The sequence below is a fragment of the Notamacropus eugenii genome, chromosome 3 (assembly GCF_028372415.1).
Source record: "Notamacropus eugenii isolate mMacEug1 chromosome 3, mMacEug1.pri_v2, whole genome shotgun sequence".
NCBI lineage: Eukaryota > Metazoa > Chordata > Mammalia > Diprotodontia > Macropodidae > Notamacropus > Notamacropus eugenii.
Window position 1 is genome coordinate 239,534,656 of NC_092874.1, and position 20,847 is coordinate 239,555,502.

A 20,847-nucleotide genomic window follows, 5' to 3' on the forward strand; every position below is an offset into this window, starting at 1 on the left:
AAAGGCCCTAGGAACTGGAGGGCATAAAAGCAGAGCAGATGATAGGACTTGGCTGCCCTTTGGGAGGACTGGGGGAGGGGGGCGCAGATAGATGGTTAAGGCCCTATGAGTCACTTCTCTTAACTGGAAGGACTAGAGCTGGTGCTGCTCTACTTTTGTAAGTGGTATAATGGAAAATGTTCCTGAAGATTGGGATGATGTAAGGTTCTAATAGTTTATATCAGGAGGTAAATGGGGGGGGAGGGGGAAGGTCACTATCCTGTAGGGAGTGGCTTTCCAATGCCTAGTAGGAACTGTGTAATGGCAGCTACAGTGGGAGAGATATAAAGGGCTCCCCACAGCCTTTCCTGTTGGGCACTTACTGGGATCTGGGCAGCTATGGTGGGACTGAAGTGGGTCCCTGGTGGGTTCTGGCCTGGTTGAGGTACTCAAGGTTTGAATAAATTTTTTGGCTTGCAATAATTCCAAAACATATTGGACAGAATGAGAAGCAAGTTTAAATTTCAATGGTTTAGTTGGAAGGGATGTTGGACATGGACTCACCAGTGCCTGCTCTGCCACTGGTGACCTTGGGAAAGTGATCTATCTCTCTGAGCCTCATTACTCATCTGGGACTCAAAGTTAACGAGAACAATAATGCTTTAATGACTCATCTCATAGGGTTGCTGTGAGGATAAAGAGAGAGAATGTATATAAAGTACTCTGCAACTAGAAAAGTGTTACATTCACATGAACTGCCATCATCATTCCCAGATGGCGCTGGTCAGACGCCACTTTCCCCACATCTGAGGCAAGGAAACAAAACCATTCTTTGCCATCTTGCTAGCCAGGAAGTAAGAAATATAACCAAAGGAGGTGCTCTGAGAGTGACCTAGAACTTAGGAATGCATGGAAAGAAGACCCACAACAGCTGACAACACCCCCCAGTTTCAGAAGGGCTGTCTGGTGGACAATTGGAGTGAAAGTCAAGAGAGTTCTGCTGGTCTCAATAAGTAAACGAGCTTCTTGATCAGAGTCTTTCTTTCTACAAAATCAGGATAATCACTGCTTCAGAGAGATGCTGTGAAGGCCAATTAAATAATGGGTCAAGTTAGGAAGCTAGCCCGTCATCCAACTTCTTGGAAGCTTTTCCAAAATTCACTGCCTTATTCTATTAAGTGAATAACAAAATGGTAATTGTTCCCAATGACATGCTGAACTCTACCACCACCATCACCGGGTAACTTTATATGGTACTTCGTAGTTTGCAAAGCATTTTACATTTTACATATATTACCTCATTTGATCAAGTGGGAATAAAAGGGTGATTAATCCAAAGGTGAGTTGGAATTCAGATTTGCTGAGGGGTCTCCATGAACTATGCACAAGTGAAAGCAGTCCACGTAGAGTTTAAATTGGGAAATCTACACAATGAAATTGGGAAAAACTCTTGCTCTTGATGGGGGCATTGAGCTAACTTGTGCCTTTGGGAGTACTCTAAGAATCACAATTCATTAGTGTATGTCCACTCCCTTTCTTAGCCAAACTTCTGAATAAGGCTGGTTATACTCAATGTTTCCACTTCTCCTCTCACTCACTCCTCACCTCTAGCTTCTGTTATCATAACTTAATTGAAATTGATCTCTCCAAATTACCAATGATCTCTTGTCACATCTGATACTCTTTTCTCCCAATTCTGCTTGTCTTTCTTAAACTATTTGTTGCACTTGATACTGCTGACCACCTTGTCTTATCTTGGCTTCTCTCCTGGTTCTTTTGCTGTCGGTCTAACCACCTTTCAGTTTCCTTTGCTGATTCATAAACCAGACCACTTCCCTTAAGTATGGGTGTTCATCAAGGCTCTAAATCAGGTCCTTTAATCTTCTCTCTCTACACTCATTAGCTTCCATGGGTTTAATGATCGTTTCTACGTTGATAACTCCCAGACCAACATATTCAGCCCCAGTCACTCTCCTGAGCACCAGTCCTACATTACCAGTTGCCTCTTGGACATTTCAAATTGGATGTCCTAGAAACATCTCAAACTCGTATGTCAAAAATAGAATTCACTACCTCCTGCACCCCCCCAAAACCCTACCACTCTTCTAACCTTTCCTATTTCTGTGAGAGACATCACTATTCTTCTAGTCACCCAGGTGTGTAACCTTAGCCAAGGACCACAGCTGTACCTAACAGCTCCAGGAACAAAGATACGCCCAAGGCCACTGGCTGTTTCTGGTTCTGTTCTCTTCCTTCTCTTCCTCCCATACCTCCTGTTGCTAGGAAACCAGACCTGGGGTTAGGAAGACTTGATTTTAAGTCTAAACACCTCAAATAACTCTCAGTTGTAGAGAAGGTGCTGACCCACACTGGGAGAGGGTGCTTTCCTCATGTGGGAGTTCCCTATACTAATGAAATTACAGGTCTAATTCCTATCTTCTATCTCTATTTTATTATAAATGTAACTTGGAACATCAGCAAAACCAACTAACACTGCCTAGTGCTGATTTACAGTTAATGAATTTCAATGCATTCGCTCACCATTTTCCAGTCATTTCCTAAGTCATCATTAGGAGTCTTGGTTTATTCATTTATTTGAATTCACTTTGCCTCTCCAGTGACCCTAGTTGGTGTGGAGGGTAGCGAGCCCTTTAGCCCTCTGCTTCTGCGTTTACCTCTTTGCAGTATTTCACTAACTTCTTTCCAGGTTTCAATATATTCCTTTTTCTTGCTTACCTAATGGCATGATAATATTCTATTAATGGATTTAGATTAATATGCCCGCATTTATTTAACCATCTCCCTTTTGTTGGCAGTTTAGATTTTTTCCAATATTTCTATGACCACATATAATGCTGCTATAAAAGTCTTCGAACAGAGAGTTTTTTTATTTTTATTTTTTATAATACTTTCAGGGTTTCTTAGGGTTTGAATGAATTTGCAGGCTACACAATCAGCTGGCATCAGTAAAATTATTCCACTACTCAACCCTCAAGTATGTGCCTCACCCTATGTGGGACAGACACACAGCACTCTCCCAGCAATATAGCCCCTGTCCTCAAGAAACTGTTTACCTGGGGAAATAGGACTTACATTTAGGTAATGATTAAGTAACCAACACGAGGCCATCAGTTTGCATATCTAAATCAGTGATTTATTGCTACGGATTCAGAAAAGGGAGACAATTACGAGCTGGGGAGGCCAGTTAAGTCTTCCAGGAGTATGTGAAGCTTTGGCTGGGTCCTGAAGGGTGGGGACGATTTGAGTAGATAGAACAGTTGGCAGCCCAAGTAAGGGGGACATCAGGAGGAGCAATGAGCCTGGCCCATTCTGAAACAGGAAGAGACTGGCTTCACTGGAGCAGAGCAACTTGGAATAGGGAAAAGAACACGAAATAGTCAGAAGTGGATTAAATGCCTGGTTTTGCCAAATGCTAGCTATGGTGATTTCGGGCAAGTTTCTTCAAATGGACTGTGCAGTGAGAAGAGGGCTAAATCTAGAGTCAATTTCAAATCTCGTCCTGGGCTCTTATTTACTGCCTGCCTCAGTTTGCTCATCTATAAAATGAGGGTAATAATAACATCTACTTCCTAGGGTAGTTGTGAGGATTAGATGAGATATTTGTAGAGCACTTTGCAAACCTTAATGTGTAATATAAACGCTAGCTATCACCAATGTTATTATTATTTATTATCACGTACAATGAGGTAGATGATATCTAAGATTCTGCCTAACTCCAGTAGCAGACGGTTCTGCCAAGCTGTGTCCTGAGCCGGAGAGTAGTGGGAAATGAGGTTACATAAGCAGGCTGAGGAGGTCAGGCGATGGAGATCCTGGAAAGTCAGGCAGAGGAATTTGGACTTAATATGGTAGGAAATAGAGAGTGACTACTGGTTCAATGATTGGAAAATGTTTTGAGCTCCACAGAGACAGACCTTGGGTAGTTTTAATAGCCCTGAAAATTTCATGAAAACTGCTCTCTGAATAAAATCCTAACCCAGGTGAAGTAAATTAAGTCTCACAGGACAGCAGAACTTCTAGACCACTGATGCCATGTTACCCTTTTTGAAAAACGGGCATTTATGCTGGCAGGCTCACAGGCAGGAACAAGCCAATTACCAACATCACAGCTGGTACACCTCAGTACCTGTTACCTTTCCAAGTGGGATGTTTAAAAAAAAAGAATAATTCCTTGTACGCTGCCATTATCTTTTTTTTTCTCTTTAAAAATATGTCATACGGCTATCGCCCATCTCAGTGAATCAGAATTCAAAATGGAGCAAGTGTGAATGAGTGGGAGAAAGTCCAATACATTTGCTCCCAGAGACTTTTTGGGCTGGTGTTACCCAGACAACATCATTTCTCATAAGTTCTTGAATCCCAAGCCTCCCTTTTTTAGTTTTTTTTCTTTTAAAATCTCATAAAGTTTTAGACAAATGGCTTGATCATTGAATGAGAGTAAGGGGAAACCAATGGATAGTCTGTATGCTCAGCTCTGTACATAACGTTAAGAGAGACCATGGGCAGGATTTCTAAGAATGTTGGATGGTTTCCCTGCTCTGAAATTAGGGGAAGACATGACTAAGAAGGGCACAAGGTAGGCAGCCATGAACAGGTTAAGACCTGCTGGGCCAGAGAGAATACTCCCATTGATGAGACCACAGGTCCAGCGGAGTATAAACAAACCTAGGCATGGCTTTGCACTCTGGGATCAAGAATGTTTAAACTGTAAAACAGTCAGTGGTTAATACCAGCATTTTGAAAGAAGTCTGGACAAACATCTTAGTGCATAAAGGGAAGACTTAAGCCATACCTCTGTTGACTTGGTTTCTTGGTGGCTTCTGGCCATATTGATGTGCCTTCCTGGTTATCTAAGGGTCCAGAAATTAGTGATGTGGCCCTTTAGACCTGCTGGATCACCACAGCCATGCAAGCTACCACACTCTGCCCTGCTGACCAAACATATTTCAGTATGAAGAACAGGAGAGCTGCTTCTAGCCATGCACTGTTTTACCACTGCTATGGCTAAGTTAGCCTCCTTTCAACTGCTGAATGATCTGCAAGTATTTCATTTTGTCTTGACATTAAACACAAACAGGGACAGGCCCGAGTCAGGTCAGACAGGGATAATATATTTGTTTTTCTTGCTTAACTGCATTTTTTTTTTAAAATAAGGGACTTCCACACTACAGTCCTTCAAATATTTGAAAAAAGCTATCATGTCCTCACCAAGGACATGTCTCCTTATCCTCATGAACTTTAAGCACTGCTCATGGGACGTGTTTTAGGCCCCTCCTCATCATCCTACCTACCCTCTTCTGGATACTGTCAGTGGGATATTCCCATCATGATGTAACTTGTTTCTTTAGCCTTGAATCTTTTACCCAAAAGTTCTCGGTGGTACTAACAGAATGGCTGCTAAGATAACTAATGCAAGCACAAGCTTCATTAAGATAAATACATTATCTAGATCAAGGGAAGTAACCCTCTCCAGAATTCTGCACTGGTCAGAATGCATAGGGAGTGTGACAGACGCTGAGGAGGCCTGTATTCTAGGACGGTCACACAAAGAAGGCTGATCAGGATGGTCAAGGGGTCAAAAATCATATAAGGAAGGGTTAAAAGAACTGGGGATGTTTAGATTATGACAGAGAAAGGTTCAGGGCGGGGGACAGAGAGAGAGGGAGAGGGAGAAGGAGGGGGAGAAAGAGAGAGCATATGTGTGTGATTACCATCTTCACAGTGGTACAGTATATAAAGGTATGAAGTATATAACTCACTTAAGAGTTAGAGGACGTACATTTGAATTCCCAGTTTACTCATGTCAAGAAAGTATTTAACCTCTCAAAATCCTATCACCTATGGAAGAACCAGGACCAGTGGGCAGATGTTATAGGAAAACAGATTTTAGCTCAATCTAAGGAAAACTTCATATTAGAGTACTCTGAAAACAGAATGGGCCATCTCATGAGTGTTTTCAAGTGGGATGTTTAGGGGAGTGTTCAAACAGAGACAATATAGCCACTTGGGGAGGGTATTATAAGCTGGATCCCAGCATGGCAGAATACAAAAAGTACATGGGGCTTGGCAACAAGTGACTGGGATCTGAATCCTAGTTCTTCTATGGCTTATCAATAGGATGATGGGTAAGTCACAGTTTCCGAAGCCTCAGTTCCTCATCTGTAATTATATTTCCACCATACTGCCTCAAAGGGACACTATGAGAAAGATCTAATATAAGCCTTAAAGTCCATCTTTCCAATCCACCCCCTTCTTGACATTTATAGTTCCACAACTCTAGTTCAGCCCTTTATTACCTCGTATTTTCCTATATCAGAAAAGTTAAAAAGAGTTTGGTCTGTCCAGAGCAGAAGGATGGATGAAATCGTAACTTGCACCTGGCTGGGTCAAAAGCAGACACACCCATAGCCCTCAAACAACAGGCAGATGTTTTAGGTTCTTGGAATGATTAATCTCTTAAAACTCTTTTTTCTTTTAAACTAGTATATTAAAAAAATTTTAAACTATTAAAAAAATTTTCAGCAAAAATCCATTTTCTCTCCTTCCCACTTCCCTCTCCTTTTTTCCCTTTGAAAAAAAAAATAAAAACAGAAACAAAATCCTAGTGATAAGCATGTACAGTTGAACAAAACAAATTCCCTCATTGGCCACATTCAATATATGTTTCACTCTGCACCCTGAGTCCATCACCTTTTCGTCAGGAGCGGAGTGGCATGCTTTATTGGGGGTTCTCTGGAATCATGGCTGGTCACTGTGTTGAACGGAGTTCTATCTCTTTCAAGTTGTTTTCACTATGTTTTTATAATACAAATTGTCTCCTGGTTCCTCTAATTATTCTTTGCCTTAGGTCATGTAAAACTTCCTAGATTTCTCTAAAATTGTCCCTTTTCAGCATTTCTCATGGCAAAATGATATTCTATTACATCCATATACCATAATGTGTTCTGCCATTCCCTTGGCATGCCTGGAAGTAACTACTGTTTGAATTCAGGGAGACTCCCTAAATGTCATTTTCCAAGGAGAGTGAATGACGGATCAGTAAAACAGATTGCTCCAACCCCTTTCTACTCTGGCAAACTGCATACGTCCAGAAGATTCCGATTCAGACCATAACCAGGTAGCTAAGTAAAGGTAAGCCATTGCTATATAGTGGAGTGTCTTAAAGCTTGCCAACAGTGCTCAGTTTGAAGGACTACTGTTTTACTCCTCTGAGGCAACACAAGCAGACTGTGTATCTTGTTAGGTCTGGTCTAATTTAATTAGCACCAAGAACAACTGCTCACATTCATATAGCATTTTACAGTTTTTTTAAAGTGTTTTCCTCACTGAAACCCTGTAAGGTAAATAGGGTCATTGTTTTCAGTAAGTATAGGAGCTGGAATTAAAATCTAAGTCTCTTGAGCCAAAAGCCAACAAATTTTGCTTGCTTCTCTAAATTTCTGCTGTAATGGGGCTCCCATTTCCTAATTTCAAAAGATTTCTGCATAAAGGATCCTAAAAAAGTGTTCAAAATCCCCTTTGGATTAAACCTCAACAATGATAGAATGAATGTTGAATTAGGAGTATGAACCTGGACCAAGCTTATGGCAGACAAGAGGGTAAAGAAAAGATTAATTCACTTAGAAACTAAGACCAGCCCCCACAGGCTGAGAAACGCACAGCTCATGGCTGTTCTGGGCAAGATGCTTTCAATAAGTATGGGGGTTCATTAGCATCCTTTATCATTTTCATTTTTGCAGAAGATGCAAAACAGCAGTGCAACAAGGCCTCTGATCTCCAGTTCATACTGCATGTGTAAGCTTCCATCATGAACATACCTGACCACCATATAAATCTGTTCTCTTCTCACAGACTCATTAATGTGATCACGGGCTTCATAATATAACTTGGAGGGTTCAGAATGGCTTAGAGGGGAAAAGGCTTGAGATCTCTCGTAAGTACGGGACTTCAGGTTTTGACACAGTAGACAGAGTGCCAGCCTAAGAAGACTCATCTTTCTGAGTTCAAATCTGGCATCAGATACTTACTAGCTGGGTGACTATGGACAAGTCACTTCAGCCTCTTTGGCTCAGTTTCCTCATCTGTAAAATAGGCTGGAGAAGGAAATGGCAAACCACTCCAGCATCTTTGCTAAGAAAACCCCAAATGGGGTCACAAAGTGTCAGACATTACTGAAAGGACCAAACAACAACAATGCTCAAAGATGCCATGTCCTGAATCTGTAATAAGAGGCTGTCTGGTAGGGTTCTACTGCACTTAAGTACCTACATACAAATGAATGCTCAGGAAGAAAGTTAAGGAAAAGATACTTAAAAAATTAAGCTGAACTGTGAAGTGCTACTATATGTGCCCTTAAAATAAGAAATAAACTGATAAAATCTCCAAATATAAGAACAAACAACTAAATTCCTGAATGACAATGAGGAAAAAAGGTATCATCCATTTTGAAGGAATTCGTAAACTGTGGAAATCATTCCCAATCTGCCTCATGCACATGAGCCTTCGAAGATTCACGTATTACGATCAATATCATTGAAACTCCCTAGTGGATATGCACCTGAGGTCTTTGATCTATGGAAAGCCTAATGGTGAGAAGCGTTCTATGTTCTTAGGTGATTCCCCTTCTTTGAGGGCAAAATGTGTTACAACGACACTGCACCTCTTTCCAGGCCAGGTCACTAGGTATACATTGGGTGGCCCACCAGAAATCAACGAGTCCAACATCCTTGGTACATACAGTAATGGAGGGTTGAAGTCAATGGAGGACAAAGAGGGATCCTGGGGTGCAATATCAAGCTAGCTGCCTTACCCAGCCAATGAAGGGGTATTTGAATGGGTTAGGGCATCCATCCAACAGTGTGGCACTGCAGGACATCCAGGTGGAAGATGCGATTAGGTCATTGGTAGCTGAGAGGTAACATGGCTATCAATTTTCAACTAAAATGCAGAAGGCACTGGGATTAAGGCGGTGGCCAAGGCTTCTGTCTCTAGTTGACTTTGCATGGATAGAGGAGTAGTCATTTACATACCTGATGCCCCAGGCCTCCCAACAGTCTGACTCCCACCCTTTAAGACCTTTGAGTCCAAGTCTAATCGGGATCATGGGGCAGCTAGGTGGCATAGTGGACCAGAGACTTAGGCCTGGAGTCAGAAAGACCAGAAAGCTCAAATCTGACCTCAGAAACTTAACTTCACTTAATCTCTGCCTGCATAAAACTGGAGAAGGAAATGGCAAACCACTCCAATATCTCTGCCAAGGAAACCCCAGGAACAATTGGTCCATGAGGTTACAAAGAGTCACACATAACTGAACAACTAGTTGGGATCATGGGATCACAGATACAGACCTGGGAGGGATCTCAAGGGCCGTTGTCTAGCCCAGCCTTCCCATTTTATGGATGGGAAAAATGAGGCCCAGGGAAGTGGCAGCAATAAACATCAGATGAACTTAGCATGGTTCCATTTACAGGAGGACGCTTATTTATGAATTAGTGTAAATCCATGGCCCAGAGGCCCACAGGCCAAGCGTTGGCTCAGTATAACCCCAGAACTCTGAGAAATGTCCAAATATGGCTCACATTCACTTTGTTCAGTTGTTTTCAGTTGCGTCCAACTCTTCGTGACCCCATTTGGGGTTTTCTTGGCAAAGACACCGGAGTGGTTTGCCATTTCCTGCTCCAGCTCATTTTACAGATAAGGAAACTGAGGCAAAACAGTGCCTTGCTCAGGGTCATACAGCTAGTAAGTATCTGAGCCTGGATTTGAACTTGGGAAAATGAATCTTCCTGACTCCAGGCCAAGCACTCTTTCCACTGTGTCACCTACTGTCTCTATATACTGGTTATAGGACATTATATATTCCACTCTACAGAGAATTCAGAAAACACAGAAAGAACTCGCAGTTGTCAAAAAACAAGTGATAAAATTCTCCTTTATCTCTAGTGGACCCCATCTTCCACCAGGGTATTAAAGACTTTCAGAATCATAACACCACCTTTTGTTTTAGATTCCCTTCAGAGTGAACATGACTTTGAAGCTGCTAGGGAGGCAACCACATAAAACGCTTTTTCACCCCACAGATTCATACAGGCATCCTAACTTACGGTACTACTCTGCTGTCCCATCACTGTCACCAAAGATCTACAGAGGAATCTATCTCCACAGTCCAGCCCTGAAGGCAGCTACTCCATTGCTCTGAAGAGGCTATAGTCAAGTCCACCACCAACCCCCACCCTGTCCCACTGGATTCACACTGCTTGAATAACTCACAGGTAACAGTAGAGGTCAAATTTGGGGTCCTTCCTCTCTAGATTCAGGAATCACGGGTGTAATTCTCATCTTCTCAAGAGGCCAGAACTGATCCAGAGAAGCCCCCTCTTCTCACTACAATCGCACACTTTGTATCATATGGTTCTTCTCTAGAGAGCTACCACTTGATCTCCAAGGCTGGGGCCAATAACTCTCCTAACTGGCCTAGCTACATGGATAAAAATGTTCCTTCCTAAGTCTATCATGTGCCTTTGGTATATGGGAGAAATTACTGCTCTTCCTTCTAATTTCCCCCTCCATTTTTGTTCCACTTTTCTGTTAGGATATTGCTGGAGGAAAAAAGGGAAAAGGGGTAAAAACTTATTGGCTCCCTTGTTCAGGCCAGCACCGTCCCCCAGCAACAATGGTTGTAAACCAATCTTAGACTGAGTGCTGGACATAAAGACTCAGATAGAAAATGTCCCTTTCCTGACATGATTCCTGAAAGGATGCATTCCATGCATTCCAAAGGGCATGCACACTCCTAACATAGAAGGATGCTCTCCAAAGTGCCACAAAAAACCCCACCTCTCTGTAATCTCTTCATGATGATCAGGGAACTATCCTCAGAACAAATCTATTTGTTTGTTTTTGTTCTCGAGCCTTTCCTAAAGACATCTGCAACACAACTTAATATCTTTTCACCTAAACCCACCACCTTCCTAACCTCCCAGTCTGATCAGCCATCGTCGACATGTTTGTGACTTGACTCTAACATAGCAAAAGCATTCTGGTCCTCTTCACCAACCAACCAATGCCAACACCAGTCTTCCAGGTTCCAAATTCAGGAATCATCCAATGACTCTTCATCTTCACTCCCTCATCCTAGCTGATCAGTTCCCAAGTCCTGTCAATTCTACCTTCACAACATTAATCATGCCATCTCCTTTTCTCTACTCACATGCCAGTCACTATCCCTTAGGCTCTTGTTACTTTTCCTGTGAATTATTGCAAATAGCCTAATTTGGGACCCCTGCATTCAGACTCCCTGCTACAATATATCCTCACTACACTTGCCAAACAAATATTCTTAGAGCACATCTCTGACCACTTCACTTCCCCAGTCAAGAAGCTCACAATAGGACAGAATACAAACTCTTGCACACTATGACTTGAACCCACGTCTCCAGGCTGATTACTGATTGTTCCCCCTCTATGTTCCAGCTCACTTGGCTTTATTTCCCATAGACAACTTTCCATCTCTTGCTTCTTTGTCTTATACTCTAATGCCTGGGATGCTCTTCCTCCTCATCTCTCAACACCTCCTACAAAAGGCATTTCCTGATTTTCCCAACTGTGACCCCCTCCCCAATGACTTGGTCTTTCTTGTCTATTTTGTATTCAGTAATCTGTGTATATTTTGTCATGTTCCTCCTGCTCCCTCCCTCCCCCCGCAATAGAATTTAAGCTCCCCTTTGAAGTCACAGTGCTTGTGGAGTAAATGCTTAATAAATGTTTGCTGGACGGAAACTGCATTGAATCTGAAAGAGCCTGTTCCCACCCTGCTCCCTATTCTAATGGGCTAGACTTTATATGCTTTCGTATAGCACATAAATAGTCATGCACCATACTTCTTGATGTATCCATGGCAGGGTAATTATAAAATGAACAAGACAAACTTAGTTGCAATGTGAAGTCTGCCCCAATATGTACCCATAAAGCACAGCCTTCACCTCGACACCTCAAGCTCGGATGGAGGGCTTTGATTGGAGATGCACTGGTCATTCACCTCTAGGAAAACAAAGAGCTACTGGTCTCAAAGTCAAATTTCCTGGGCATGTGATCTGTGGCTTACATCACACCTAGAGCCCGACCAGTGTTGGGGGTATAGAGAACCGGACAGGAGAATAGCCAGACATCAGGACCTTAGGCAATCTAGACTTCCTCAAGCAGTCAGTCAATAATATTTATTAAGCTTGTACTCTTTGTCAGGTCCTGTGCTAAGCTTTGCATGTGATTAGTCAGACCCGGTTCATTCTATCACAATTATACTCCCATAGGCTGCAGAAGAGGGTTGTTATCATATAATAGGAAGGTGTTTTTTTCCTAACCACATCTGTGGGGGTAAGGAAGGAGGAGGGAGACAGAAGAGGGGAGAGGAAGGGGAGAAAGAGGGAGAAATGGAGAGGTAGGGGGAGCAGGAGGCAGGAGAAATGGAGAAGGAAGGGAGAGGAGGAGGAAAAAGGAGGAGGAGGGGAGAAGGAGAGGAGAGCGATGGAGAAGAAGGGGGAGGAGGAAGAAATATGAGGAGGAAGCCCTTTCCCCCCTCCCCAGACTAGGTGGTTATTCTGTTACTTAGCAGTTTAGCTAGAACTCAAAGTTGACCTGCAGAGCTCCAACCCAGGGTTCTATCCATTAGGTTACCCAGCACCAGGCCTCTTGGTATTTTATTTTCCTTTGACTGGATCCTAGTAGGATCTGAACTTAGCTTTCTGGGGGCAGTACAGAGACCAGCCTGGTCCTAAGACCATTGAGTCAGGACAATGAAGCCAACAACGAAAAGGGCTGAGGAGTTATACCTTGATGGTTTTTCTGATGTTTTTCCTCTGATCTTATCCATGGTAAAAGAAAAGGATGGCTGTGAGATCAAATGCTAGCCTTCACAAAAATCACCTCCAGTGTCCCTATTACAGACGCTTCCAGATCCAACAGAGATTTTGTGCTCAGTCCTTCAGAGACAAGCACACAAAACCTCAGCCCTACCCAGAACTAACCTTTCATTTACTTGTCTGAGGGTGGCGGTTGCACAGCTGGCTGGCTGAGATCTTTTTCGTGAAAGGTACTTAGACTGGTACTGCAAAGGGCCTGGAGATCTAGGGTCTCCCTGGGGTCACTGCTTTTGATATGGAAGAATCAATCCCATCTTTCCAAACTGAGTGAAAAGAGAAGGGGCTGGCAGAGGAAATATAAATGACAAAACCTCCCCTCATGGCGGTGAGAAATTAAAACTGCATTAGAGCTTCCTGGTAATCATGACCAAAAGACACTAGAGGAGAAGTAGGTGGCTACTCCCTACCTAGGATTCCTTTGAACGAAATGACTAGATAACTTATGTCCCTTTGAAAGCTGAGGCCCAGGCCTATACAATCAGAAGACTGGAAGCAATGTTGGCCTGGTCCTCTGTCTGTAATTCCTTTACACATCTTCCTTATTAGGATGTGAGCTCTTTGAGGGCAGGGGGCGGCTTTTGCTTTTCTTTCTATCCCGTTTCTGGCACATACTGACTGCTTACTACAGGCTTTATATTATTAATAAGGAAGCCTCTTCCTGATCCCTCCTCAGTGTTTGTGTCCACCTTACGTTTAGTTGTTTTATTCACTTCTATTCATATTATTTATGTATGTACTTGTTGTCTTCCCCATTTGAATGTAAGGGTCCTTGTGAGAGGGGATTGTTTCAGTCTCTATACTTGTATCCCCTACATCTAGTTCAGTAGGCGATGAACAAATGCTTGCTGGATTGGCTGGTATTTCTGTCACAGGGTGAAATGAATATGTGACACTGGCCATCTTTAAAGAAGGGTGAGAGTGTTTAGACAAGGGGCCATACTACATTACCCTGTGGCAACGTGAAGTTGCCCATTTGGTCCTTCTCCCTTATTGAGTTGCTTTCTCCTACCTCAGGGTCTCTCTCTGTTGGCTATGAGGAAGAACTGCAGATTTTTCTGCGGGAATTCTAGTATTCACCATCCTAAGATTCCAAAAAATGCTTCTCCCTTTCCCCAAAAGAATACAGGCAGTAGGGAGATGGGGGGTAATGTGGAGTTGATATTTTCCCTTGGAATTTTGACACACCTCCATCAGACTCCCTTTGACTGTGTAAGAGGGCACAGGAAGTATGAATGATGGAGCCACCTTCATGTGGTGCTTCCTAGCTTGGAGGGCCCACATTTGTAATTTTTAAACCCTTTGGTTACTACTGGCCTATGAAAAGCTTCACTTTATGGCACTCACCTTCAACTTGTCATTAAAGTTGGAACAGGGGAGGGGAAAAGATGCACCCAAGCATCACTCCCTCCTCTCTGGACTGACAATGACCATCTGTTTGGGCTTCCTACCACCTGCAAAGACCCCAGCTCTAGCTGTCGCTCCTGTGCACAGAGGGGAGTGGAGGAGCAGAGTGGGAGGCGAGTCATTCATCACTGTCAGGTGATGTGCTGCACACAGTCCTCCCTCTCCCGCTGTTCCTGCAACTAGAGCCAGGGTTCCTGAAAAGTTGCAGACCATGTGTTGTCACCAACAACCATTTATCATCACTAGTGCTGGGAGGTTCAGTGGAAAAAATTCCATCCCTGTAGGAAATCTGAGCCACCCACACTTCCATTTTGCCCTTCCACTGGGGTTTTACAAATGGCAGACTCTTCATACCCAAAGGCCCACATCCCTCCCTTCCTCCCCTATCACCATTCCTACTCTTAAGTACCTTCCTTCCCAACCTATGTGTTAGCAGCTCTTGATTATAGTTCCTACTGCCTGAAATGACAACCTAGCTCCCTTTTCTCTAGAAAGGCTTAATGCTGCCAAGGTAGCCCATAATCATTAAATTATGAAAATGGAAGTCACCGGTAGGAAATTAATACCAGACCTGACTGAGGAAAGGCTGCTTTCTTATGAAGTAATTACGAAATTAAAATTTGATCTCTCCCTGGTGACTGTACAAAGTATGTGGTTGAAATCTAAGGCATAAGAACATCATTAGGATTTTGAACGAGGCAGGACAGAGGAGTCACTCGTTCCATGTCCTAAAATGTTAAAGAGAATTTTGGGGGGATGAGGGTGGCATGTTGGAGTAGGAATTATCCAAGTCTGGGTCAAAGACATGAGGAAATGCAAGAATATTTATATCCACTTTTTTGATAGGGACAAAGAACTAAGGGGCTATCCATCAACTGAGAGAGAATGGTTAAACAAAATATAATGCGTGGATATGATGAGATACTGCTGTGATATGAGAAACAATAAATGTGATGGAATACTACTCTGCTTTAAGAAATAACGAAAGGGACAGCTTCAGAGAAATCTGGAAAAGTCTCATACAAACTGATGAAAAGTAAAGTGGGCAGAACCAGGAGAAAAATTTATATGATAACATTTTAAAAAAGAGAAAGAATTCTGAAAGACTTTAACACTGGCTAACACAGTGATTAACCCTGATCTCAGAGGACAGATGATGCAGAATGCCATCCACCTTCTGGAAGAGAAGAGACATGGACTATATATGTCGAATGGTACATGCATTAATGGACATGGACACAGTCAGAGTTTGTTTTGCTGGACTGTGCATATTTATTAACAGGGTACTTGTTTGTTTTTTCAAGTGGGGCAAGGAGAGAAGAAATGCTTATTAATGGAAAAACTTTAATTTTAAAAATTTAGTTAAAAATTAATTTGAAAAAATTTAAAATGATATAAAGAAGCAGGAAAAAGAAAGAGGGTTGCAGGGTTTTTTAATTACTCTTTGAAACTCAGGAGTCCAGCTGTTAGGAAATTTGGGGCTTTTCTGAATACAACTTAATTAGGCCCATAGGCATGGCCAACAGATAAATTCAGTCCTAAAAGAGGGATGCTGTCCCTTTAAAACCTGCCTTGGGATCAGTGGAAAAGCTAATCAGGAGTGTCAGTTGGGCCTGTTTTATTAGGTGACTCTCTGGAGGATAAAGCCTTAGGTTTCTGTAACAGGGCTTCTGTGCTTGATTCAATAAATCAATTTATATTAAATGCGGGTGCAGCGCTGGAGCCTGCTTATTAAAGCATCCTCAATCTGCTTATCCACTCCCCTGTCGGGCAGCCTGGCCAAGGCTGTCCAAAGGACATGCAAGAGTGAGAAGGAATCGGGGAGCAGTCACCTCCGAGAGCTGTGGTCTGCGTCCGCTGCAGCCTCTTGGGCGGCAAAGTTACTGCCACCCTTGTTTTGGGGTTGGCCGTTCCGAGACCCCTTGGGCAAATGGCTGTGGGGGTGAGGCCAAAAGGTCACCTAAAACAAAATGGGAGGGTGTGAGAGGGAAGCTGCCTTTTAATCAGATCCTCAGAGGTTGAGGGACCATCGCCCCCCCCTCGACCCAGCCCATTAGGAAGCAAAAGACAGAGAGACAAGGACAAGACTGCCAAACAGGCTGGCTTTGGTCCAGGTGGCAGCAGGGAGGGAAGCCGTTTGACATACAAAATGGCTTAGTGCTCACCCCAGGGAGGCCATCCTCTCTGCTTTCCAATCAGTGACCCCCAGGGACATGGCTCTCCCACATAAAGTGGCTAAGGCTCCATGAGGTCTGAAAGAAACAAACCAGCCCCTTCCCAAACACGTCCTTGCTAAGGATGGAAGAGGCAGCATGGGAGGGATGTGAAGGACCCAGCGCTTCCTAGCTCAGGGTGAATTTTTTTTTTAAATCTTTTGCTGGTGGGTATATTTAGTTCTATAGCTCCTAGTATTGCAAAGCTTTCCCTTCCCACTCTCCCCTTCCATTTTATTATCTGGAAGGATGGGAAGGGGTCACTTTACAATACCGGACCCAGAATGGTGAAATGAGAAATGGTATCACCGAGTTTCCTGGCAAAAATTTCTTAAATTCCATAGCCCAGGCATATGCAAAAGAGAGAAAGAGAAGGAAGGAGAAAACAGAAGGAAGGAGAGAAAAGATGGGACCCAGAGTACAGAAAGTGTGTTCTTGATTGGATCCCAAGAGATAAAAGCTGGAGCTCAGGACTCAAAGGATCATCTCTTCTAGCTACCACATTTTACTGATGAAAAACCAAAAAACTTGAGAAGCAGCTAAGTTAAGTGATTTACCCTCTGCCGCAGAGCAAGCCAGTGGCAGCTGTGGAAATACAGGAAGATGGATTCTGAGGAGGAATGAGTTTTAGAGACTAAGCTCTCCCAGGGAGAGCAAGCAACTTGCTACTGGGAGAACTGGATCAGATCAACACCAGTCCTCGTTGTTTTCTAAGGCACAATTTCCCTACAACTCAAACGTAGGGAAGTGTTAACTTCCAACCGAGGGTGCCTCTTCTCCAGAGACTAAAACCAGACAGGACCTCTTTCCATTAAGCATGCTGCTTTTCTGTGACCTGTGGCATAGCTCTCCTAAAAGAATCCTCACAAATGGCAGGGAGAGACTGGCTTAAAGGATTCCCTTACCACATATTTTACAAACGGAACTACCTAGATTCTTGATGGCATCATTTGTATGATTAGCATTTCCTTCCCTCTGTGTGGCTTCTACCCGTCCAGCCCTCTCAGCCCTGGAACAGCTGCTTCCCTCCTGGCACAGATGCCCTTCTTAGCCCCTCCTGGCTTGGCTCAGAAAGCAGCATGTGGCTGGAGCAAGAACATGGGAAAGGCGAGCCACCCACCAGCAGCCACAGGCTTCAGGACCTTGTGCCACGGAGCCAGCTGTGGGAAACTGCTCTTTCAAAATCAGCTACCCAGCCTCCTGCTAGCCAACTGCAGCCTGAGACAGCTCTGGGGCTTGTGCTGTAGGAGACAAAGTTTCTACAAACACAATGCCAGCTATGGCATGCACGGATCCTGTAATGGCGGCTCTGCCCACATGAGGGAAGGAGGTTGGGTTTGGCACAGTGGCTGGATTTCTGGCACCAGCATGGATGACATCAGGTAGAGAAGAGTGGGTGCTGGGTCCATGGGGAGAGAACAGAAAGTGTGTGTAGGGGAATCTTAAAATAATTATAGGCCAAACTTGGACTAGTAAAGCTGGGTCACAGCAGTTGTCCTAATAGGACAAGGAAAGGCGGTGAGTGGGTGGGTCCTTGGCCCAGATGCTGCCAGTGTAGGCTTTTGAGGTTAAAAACCACAGTGGAAACTTTATTTGAAGTGGGGGGGGGGGGGAGGGGAAGGAGAGGGAAGGAAGTCAGGGAAGAGACCAGTTCCTTTCTGTGGGTCCTGTAGACAATAACCTTTTGTAATCCATACAAGCTGGGCAAGCCAATCTACTCCAGAGTTTCTAGGAAAGCAAGGGAAAGGATTCCCGCCCCACCACCCCTCTTGAAAAGCCACATAATCATAGTTAGTTGGGTGGCAAAGCTTTTCAGGCCCTGAATTCTCTCCCACGCTCTCCATTTCCAGTGCCACATACGAGAGAAAGGTGACCTAATACTGTGTCTAATTAGAAGCACTACATTTTCTAGGTATAGTTAGAATTGATACTTTTGAAACCCATCTGAAGGTGCCAATATTAGGAAACATTACTACTGAAAATTCTTTCTGGTAAATATCATCCCTCTATCTCTTCTCTGCCCCCTACCCACCTTACTGGTGGGTGAAGAGCTTTTTTCCTGGGGGCTGGGGTCTAGAAGACGGCTGTTTTGCCCAACTTTGCTTGAGGACCTAGAATTTCAATGTCTACCACTGCCCAAACCCACCTGACCAACACTGCTGTCATCTAGAGGCACACTGAGAAGACTGTGTACATGTTTGAGCAGCAGCTTTGGTCCCCTCAAAATAAAAAATAAGGTATGTGAAGGTCAAGTTAAGGAAGAAAAAAAGGAGCACAGGGACCTCATCATTTATACCCTCCCACCTGCAAGAGGTCATCTCCTCTCACTTTCTCAGCCTTTGGCAACAGATCATCCTGGAAGCATCTCTGACTCATCTGTCTCCTTTATTCCCTAGAAATAATCACTGGTTGTTCTGGTGTCCTTCCTGGCCCTTTTCAATGTCTTTTGCTATCCCCTTAAGTTCAGGTCTTCATTATATGCTATCTAGATAGCAGATGTCCTGACTTTTTGTCTTTCTCCCCTCTTATAAACTAGTCCAGGTTAAACTCAGCTTTTTGCTTAATAAATCCCCATGTCTTTCTTACTGCCCACAAACCTTCCTGCTTGATCTTCAAGGTCCTATCCATACCTTTCCAACTACATTTTCTACCCATTCCCTGGCATGAATTCTGAAAACAAAAACTCCATTTATTGAGAGAGAATCTCCTCATTAAGCAAGAAGAATCACTGACTCAGTGGATCTTTAGAAAGGAAGGATCCACCCTTAGTTTCTCTCCTCTTCCTATCTGGATTACATCATTACTATTCAAGCCTCTTCCTGGAGGGGTAAGGGATGGAGCTTTGCTCTTGTCCATCCTTAACCACCAGCCTTGGCTGGACTTTGGGCTCCTAGCTGCTGATTATGTTTTATCGTACTTTTGGGGGGGAGGAGAGGGGTATGAACTTAGATGACTGAACCATAATACTGAGATAGGTTGACCTGTGAGTTTGAGAGGTCCAGAGATCCCAAGTCCTTAGGCAATGTGCCTTTTCTACATTCAATAACACACTTCTTGGAAAAGATGACCAAGGACAAGAGAATGAGCCCAAGCCTTGGCAGAGGACATGGATTTGAAGGGACACTGGGTGAAACAGAAATGAAATAGAACAATGCCCACTCAATAGTTCTGCAAACTCCCTCACATTTAAGTCTCAACCTCCTGGGAGAATAAAATAATATATGTTAATATAGTTACAGTAGCATACTGCTAGTTACTAATTATAATAGTAGTTACAGATTATGTATCTGCTTTAAATCTTTGTCATTGTGGACTTGTTTTAGATTTGGCGATTCTTTTATGCAGAAGAAATAGCAGTCCCATATCTGATCTAGAGTGTATCCTGCACAGCTTTCTACTCCCCGCTTTGGGGTAGATCTAGATATAAGCCAAAACCTAAACTTTAAATAATCTTTCCTGGGGCTCCAGGATGGGGGTGCAAAGAGCTAAAGAACACAAGAAAAGGAATATAACCCCATAGGTCCACCTAGGATTGAATGAGGTCTGCAGTAGAAAAGATGTGATGGTAGCAGGCAGATGGCAAGACCAGGTATTTCACTGGTGAAGCAGTAAGGTCTAGTGCCTAGGGCCAGACAGGAGATAAAAGTACTAACCATACATACTCTGGGCTAGTTTGCATTCACGTGGTTATTAATCCATATGCTTAGGGAAAGAAGCTCGGTGGTACAGTGGATAAAGTGCTGGGCTTGAAGACAGGGAGACTCATCTCCAGGAGTTCAAATTCGATTTCAGATACTTCCTAGCTGTAGGACCCTGGGCAAATCACTTCACTTGTTTTGCCTCAGTTTTCCCATCTGTAAAATGGGAATGATAACAACAGCACCTACCTTCCTGGGCTCTTGTGAAGATCAAATGAAATAATAATTGCAATGCCCTTAGCACAGTGCCTGGCACACAGTAAGGGCTATAGAAATGCTAGTTTTCATTATTATCTTAGCTAATGCTTTTGTGTACAGAGGCTGACTGCTAATGAAAAACATAGCACCAGACATTCTGGAGCATTTGGTTTTTTTTCTTTTTAAGAAGTATCCACTCACAGGGTGGGCACAGCCACCCATCTCTGGGGACATCATTTCCAGGAGTAAGTGTGAATTGGGTGCAGTACTATCCATAGAGGGCACTACAAAAGAATAACAAAACTCAACATGGTGCCAAGATGCTGCCCATCCAAAATGCCTTCTACTTGTAAGGGTTGAGAGGCAGGCCTCAAATCCCAAAAAGGGGCAGCAGAGACTATCACCCGGGTGGTTCAA

At 43.5% G+C, this 20,847-nt stretch overlaps 1 protein-coding gene across 1 annotated transcript in view; it reads right to left on the reverse strand.

Annotated features, from left to right (window-relative positions):
- The window catches only part of PPM1H (protein phosphatase, Mg2+/Mn2+ dependent 1H), a 311,176-nt gene that overhangs the window by 51,070 nt on the left and 239,259 nt on the right, over positions 1-20,847 (reverse strand). The gene's annotated exons all lie outside the window — the stretch shown is intronic.